Here is a 7,395-nt window from a genome sequence, read left to right on the forward strand (position 1 = left end):
AGGGCGGGCGTAGGGGCAGGGAGAGGCGGGGCGGCGTTGTGGTCGACGGCGTGGGCTCGGGAAACAGCCGACGACGAGGTCGACGGCGTCCAGGGGGCGACGGCCGGTTGTCGAGGGCGAGCACGACGACGGACGGCGCAAGGGCGACGGCGGCGGCGACAGAGTGGGGGGAAGAGGGTGTGGGGAGAGTGGCCGAGGGGAGAATTGGGACATGGCGATTAGCCAAATTTGAGGTTAACTCAAAATAGCAGTAGCGCTGCTTTACAACCTAGCGCTATAGCTAACTTAGCTATAGCGCTGCATTGTAAAGCAGCGCTACTGCTAATGGCACATAGTAGTAGCGCTTTTCTAGAACAAAGCGCTATAGCTATAGTAGCTATAGCGCTGGTTCTCAATCAAGCGCTACTGCTAACTGTTCCAATTATTGTTATTTTCTTTTTATTATTTTCCTTTTCTAGTTTTTAATTTTCTTTTCTTTTATTATTTTCCTTTTCTTTTCTGTTTATTTCCCTTTTTCTTTTGTACTCCTTTCTCCCATTTGTTTTTGTTTTTTTCTCTCAGCGATGGCGTCTCCGGCCCTCTCCTCCTGCGCACATATCACTGGAACCATGCATTTGGTGGTAACATATCAGTTGACCGATAACGGTTACTTAAGTGCATACACAAAATAGATACATATATATAGATGCGGGTTTCTGATCATCTGCGTCGATTACATTTCACATTGAGCTTCTTCCCTTTCTTGTTCGTTCTCGAGTAATTGAGCCCCTCCTTGTGACTTTTCCTTAGGTAATGTAGTATTGATTCTTCTTTTCACGTATGCTTCATCCTCATCGTCATCTTCCACTACAAAAAATACACTTCCGTGATGATACGTTTTTGTCACAGTAGGTCACGTTTTCTATCATGCATGTACATCCATGACAAATTTATGACAGAATCAAGATAGTTATACATGTGCTGTCGTAGAAGTGTTCCATGACATTACCAAAATTATCATCACGGATGTGTCCACTTCCATGACGATAAATCGCGCGTCACAGAAGTGCTTTCGTCAAGGGTGACCTACACGTGGCATCCACCATAACGGAACACCGTTAAGCTATCGAGTCCGGTTTTGGTTCCGATAACCCGTTAACATCCCTGACCAATGGGGATTTTCCACGTGTAAAATCATCATTGGCTGGAGGAAACATGTGTCAGCTTGTCGTTGGGATAGATGTCATCCACTCATTGGACCCAAAGCGCCTATGATACATCGACACGTGGCACGACCCAATAGAGGCCCATTCCTGTGAAAAGGCCGGCCCATTTGACTTGGTCAAAAGGTGGCGGGCCGGCCCACGGCAAGCCTGTTAACGGCATGTTCGCATATAGCCCATTTACAGCCCGCTAACCCAGGGCCCGTTTACGGCCTGTCCGAATTAGGCCCAGTAGCGTCATCTGGGCCGTCCAATATAATTCTAGCCTGTTTTAACTTCCGGCCCATGTATGGCCCATGACGTCTTTCGGCCCATATGAGGCCCTTATTACTCTCGGCCCAGTAACGGCCCATGGTAAAATTAGCCCGTAATGAACAGTGTATCAGTTTATGCCCATTAACGGCCCATTATTCCGTTGGGCCGTTTCCAGCCCATGTTATCTTTCGGCCTTCTCGAGGCCCATTTATTCTTGGGATCATTTCCACATTCGTTTACTTACGGCCCGTTACTGTCATTTTCTGCTTGTGGGCCAAATTCAGCCCGTGGTTACAGTCGGCCCGTTTGTGGCCCGTTAATACGTTGTGACGTTTTCATAGCATCATCAAAATACAGCCAATTAACGACGGCCCGTTATGGTCGGCCCATGAACTATTTCAACTCTAGCCCATTTACGGCCATAATGTGGTCTGTTATTGGCCCATGTTTGGCCAACCGATCATACGGCCCGTAGAAGGCCCATTGATGATGCGGCCCATAGAAGGCCCATTGTGTCTATGGCCCGTATAAGGCCCATTATTTCTACGCCACATAGAAGGCCCATTGTTTCTACGGCCCTTAGAAGGCACATTGTTTCAACGGCCCATAGGAGGCCCATGTTAACTACAGTCGGTGGGCATCAAAGTTCGCCACCGGTGCAAATATAGGGAACACCCTACACTATACAAAAATGGCTTGCTGTTTTCTTCAGCTGGTGGCTGCATGTTAAGACCAAATTTTGTATCGTACCAAAACAAGTTACAACTATAAAACAAAAGGAAGGTTTGCATAAAAGTTAACAGTCTAGGAGATAAATGCACCACCAGAAGTTCAGAAGCTCAGTTCATTTGACCTGAGTGTTACGTTTTCATGTTGTATTGTCCGATGGAGCACCATAACCTTCGCCTTCAGTTCTCCTAGGCTCTTGAACAACAAAGCAAATGTCTGATAGACTGGTTTCAAAACCATGCATATGTTGACAACATCGAACAATGTCTCTCCTTGTTTCACAAAGGGTCTCTATTAGGGAATGGACTTGTGTCTGGAGCGCACATACAACATTGTTTTGAGCTTGCATATCCTGATCATGAGGTAGTTTGGACGAGATTGCCTTAAAAACCAAGCCAGTATTACGCAGGAACGTGCTTTCGGCACTGTTAGTGGACAGGTACTGACCCACTGCAGCAAGAGCTGACATTGCGGTTATAGTTGCCTCGCCACCTTCAGAAGGTGGCGGTTCCACCATTTTTTCCATACCTTGCTGAAAAGTTGTGGTTTTACATTAGTAGTACCAGAACAGAAGATATTAAGGAGGCAACATAACCAAACAAAATAGCATTGGTCAATATACAGAACTTATTCTGATGAACCCATGTAAAATGATAGTTGTATTTTATTGCAAAGTACATAATAAAACCAGGTTCGAACATATGACCAAGTACCATCGCTAATGTATTGTCTATTTGTTCACATTGTATTGAGGGCTAAGGATAAAGAGACGAAGTTTATAATACGATAAGCATACTATGATATCATTCATATCACAAAACAACTGAGAATAGACAAACAGGCAATTGTAACATTGTGTGGGCAAGTCCAGCACGGAACTAGATTATAGGTCAAGATCAAAGGAACATCACTCCTCTCTTTTAAACCTTGTAAGGTGCAATGATACGCTAAGAGAATTGTGTATAAAATTGAAAAGAGTAATAGACATTGGCTGCAAACCATGGAGTTCAAGGCACAAGTCATAGTAAGTAGTAGTTAAAAGGCATGAGGATTAAAGACATACAACAACGACATTGACTGGTGTAGTCATGCCCTTCTTCTTGCTGGTGTGACAGTCCCTGAATATTTCCACATCATTTGGTTCAGGTACTTTTTGGTCCTTGTGGGCTTTCCTCTGCATTTGGAACAAGTCAATATAGATCTGATAATATGGTACAGTGAAAAGAGTGAAACAGCAGCTGATTACAAGAGCCTCGCAGTGTGCAACATAGCTACGAGATCCTGTCATCTATTGGAATTTCACTTTCATACGGTTGGCCTTGTTCTTTGAACAGCTCACCTACAAGAAGATAGATTTGTGTGGCACATGCGTTAATAGGATTTCAACATGTGATCTGATCACATATATATAATGTACCTGATACTTTGGATCAGACCAGTGTTTAACGAGGCCTCTCCAGTCTTCATCGGATATATTTTTCACTGGGCATGTTTGGGAAAGTTAGCCTTGCCTTCAAAGTGAGTTTTCCTCAAGTTATACCGATACTTTCGTAGAGCAGACTTGAAAACATGGGTGCAAGCTTGTTTGGTTGCATCATCTTGGCTATCCAACTTGAACCTCATCTGTTGAAAATTATGGGAGTCTCATTATCAGCAACCTAGAAAGTATTCGACAGAGCAAGACGATATTACTAGTTTCCATACATAACCATACTTACAGATAAATGGTCGAGGAAGGTGTTGAACTGGGTTTCGTCTTTGTCATTCCTCTACTGAATCCATGTTGGAAGGATATGTACATGACACCTAACAGCAACCGCTGCCTCTGATACTAACTTGGCTGACTCTGTAGCATCACGTGGCCTTTTCAAACCTGCCTCAAAACGGATCTCCATTCTTCCTCCTCTAGGTTTAGTTAACCTATTGAGCATTATCCCTGATGTTTGTTTCCTCTTGCGCCTAGGTTCTAGTCCAACAACAAACATAGGAAGTGTTAGTGTACATCAAACTATGAGACTACATATAAAGAAGCATGCAACTGTAACTTGACTCCAGCAACTACCTTCTTGCTATTGAAGCTCACAAAGTTCATCTGATCTTGCCAACTCATCTTGTGTTAAGAGTGCTTCGGAAGTAGTGTCAGGTGGCAAGGGATCTTGGGAACGTGCTGCTAGCTGAGTTGACCAACTTGTAAATCGTGCAGCTGGTGGTACTGTGGAAGGTGTTGCAACAACTAGGGTTGTCTCTGCTTGTTTGGTGGCAGCTATTTTTTCTGTTTGGCTTGTTGTGCAGCTCGTGTAACACGGGATACCCTGTCGGTACAATTTTCCACTGGACTTTTACCTTCTATTGCACCATCAATACTAGCAGAATCTGCAGGATTGTTCCGCTTCCCTTTCCCTGTCGTTCTATCTTGCTTCCTCTTTCTCTGTGCCATGTTAAGTCAAGCCGATAAGAAAAACAAATAACAATTTAGTTCTTCAGAATGTACTTTGATGTAAGAACATGGTGTGATAGACATATATTGTATGTTCTAGAAATAGGAACACGAGTATTAGTGACTAATATAATGTGTAAAGTAAGCAGATGAAATTCAACCAAATTAGAAGCAATACAAGCTAGACATCATACATAACATGCAACCACATATAACAGTGCCAAGTTAGAGGGAGCACCTGTGATGGTGCACTAGGGGAGACGTGCTCATCACCAACACAGCTACGTTGAGTGTCCATGCATGTGTTGTCTTGGAAATCATCTTGGGGGGATGGAGGAGTAGAATCTGTAGAGGCCCTCCATTCAGAAGGAGCACCTTCATGCGCTGCCTTGCTAACTTCCTTCCGCTTTATTGATTTTGAATTGTCAAGTAAACCCGACAAGAAAAAGCAATAAAATTCTTTCTTCAGAACTCATTCGTGCATGATACTGACAATCACTACTTTGATGTAAGGCAAACACATGATTCCAGGATGGAATAATACGAAAAACAGGACGCCATGGCATATTCACAACCGTTTGTGTAAACTAAGCAGAAACCATTTCACCAAATAAGAAGGAATGCAAGCCAGACACCACGTGAAAGATGCAACCAATATGACTCTGCCAAGTTAAAAGTGTCCCATCATAAATGGCATTTCAACACATTAGAAGCAGCGCATGCTATAAATCATATCAAAGATGCAACTAATATCACACTACATATACTAAAGGTGTCTCGTCATATTGATTTATGCGAGATACAAAAAAACAATAGTTTTATGTGAGGACATGCTTACTAGACAGATGTACTATGTACTAAATACAGGAAGGCATGTCACATTAACAGGTATAATGTATAAGCTAAGCAGAATAGCACATGCAGTTTAACCAGATTGGAAGAATTACAATCTAGACACCATATGCAACATGCAACCACATATCACGCTGCCAAGTTAGAGCAAGCACCTGCGATGCTAGTGTAGGGGAAATGCGGTAATCAACTACAGAGCTACGTTCACTACCTTCATCTAGCCTTGCTATTTCTTGAGAATCATGTCGGGAGGCTGACGCTGCATTTTTTAAATGAGGAGTAATCCACTCGCCTGACTGCCTCATCATAAGTGATTGATGAGGGATACACAAGAACATTAGTTTAATGTAAGAATATGGTTAATACATAGATGTACTAGTATGTACCAAAAATAGAAAGGCATGTCATATTCAAAGGCATAATGTGTAAGCTAAGCAGATGCAATTTAACCAAATTGGAAGCAATACAAGCTAGACATCCGGCTGGAGTGGTGAGCATGATCATCTAGGACATGAGAGCCTGGTGGGAGGCGGGCTGCTTCGCCACCATCGCGGCTTGTTAGTTGGCTTCCAGGTGATGCCTCTCTTTGCTGGGCTTGTCACTGGCTCGGCCAGTGCCCTGACTAGCTATTTGCCTTCTGGTGCTCACGGGATGGTGGTTCATGTAAAAATATCTTTCCTTATCTTAATAAAGACCGACTTCGGCCTTTCGAATACAAACTAGACACCATATGGAACATGCAACCACATATGACACCGCGAAGTTAAAGCAAGCACCTGGGATGGTGGTTCATTGCGAGCGAGGTCATCAACTCTAGAGCTACATTTTCCGTCTCCATCTGCTAACACTGCACCTATTATAAGGCTGAAACGTGTCTGGCCTATCCGCGTACGATGCTAGAGCGACTTCTCTCTTTTCTTTTTGCTTCTCTCATAGTAGCAGAGTCTAAAATACCCTTGCATAAAAACACAATAGTGAGAGTATGGGTGAAGTGTGTGCAGAACTAGTGCACTGTAAAAGTAGCAGATAGCAGGTGGTGGAAAAATAAATGACAGGAGACATATGATAGCTCTACAACAGTGCATGGCAAACAAAATTAGATTCTACTCCGTATGATTTTGTAATATATGAGCACAGGAAATGCAGGTACTCCTCCAGCACACCACCACATGTGGTCATATCAAGATAATAGTCGACTGAAAATAAATAGGTCAGTCGATTTTTTTAATGAACCGTCCGATCAATAAGGAATGGGCAGACGGCCTTCGTCTACCTCCCGCCAGTCACTGTTGACGATCTTTCTTGAACCGCCAGCGACCACCGGCCCAGACCCCTGCCTCCGCTGCCCCGCCCTCCCCTCGACCTCACACCACCACCATGCTTAGCAGCGCCCCCAGGACATCCCTTTAATCCCAGCCGACTCCAGATCGGGCGCCAGTAACTCTAGGCCCCACACGCCCCTAAGATAAACACCGAGGCGCTGCTTCCCCGGCGTAATAGGCAGACTAGCGTTCTTCCATTAATTGGGAATCAACTGACCAGGAATTGAAATTCAGGGGGGCGACGGGCCTCTAGCTACGGTGAAATAGTATATGAGGAGAAACCTTGTGCATCGTGAGTTACTAGGAACATCTAGTATCAAGAGGAAGTGGTCTACTAGTGTCTTCTATGGGATGAATACCGTGCAAGCAGACACGTAAGATTTGCATGAATAAGGGAAGAGGAGTACTTTTTTTGGTTGCCGGTGTGGTCGCCTCCACATGTTGCGTCGATCTTCTTCTTTTTGCTGGGGAAACCGATGTTCTGGAGGAGGGTGCAAGCTTGGACGGACCCATGGCCAAATTGTTGACTATGTTGCCGTGGCCGTATGTCAGCGGAGGGGAAGCAGATCCGAGGCGGCGAAGGACGGCGTAGCAGGAA

The sequence above is a fragment of the Triticum aestivum genome, chromosome 6A (assembly GCF_018294505.1).
Source record: "Triticum aestivum cultivar Chinese Spring chromosome 6A, IWGSC CS RefSeq v2.1, whole genome shotgun sequence".
Lineage (NCBI taxonomy): Eukaryota > Viridiplantae > Streptophyta > Magnoliopsida > Poales > Poaceae > Triticum > Triticum aestivum.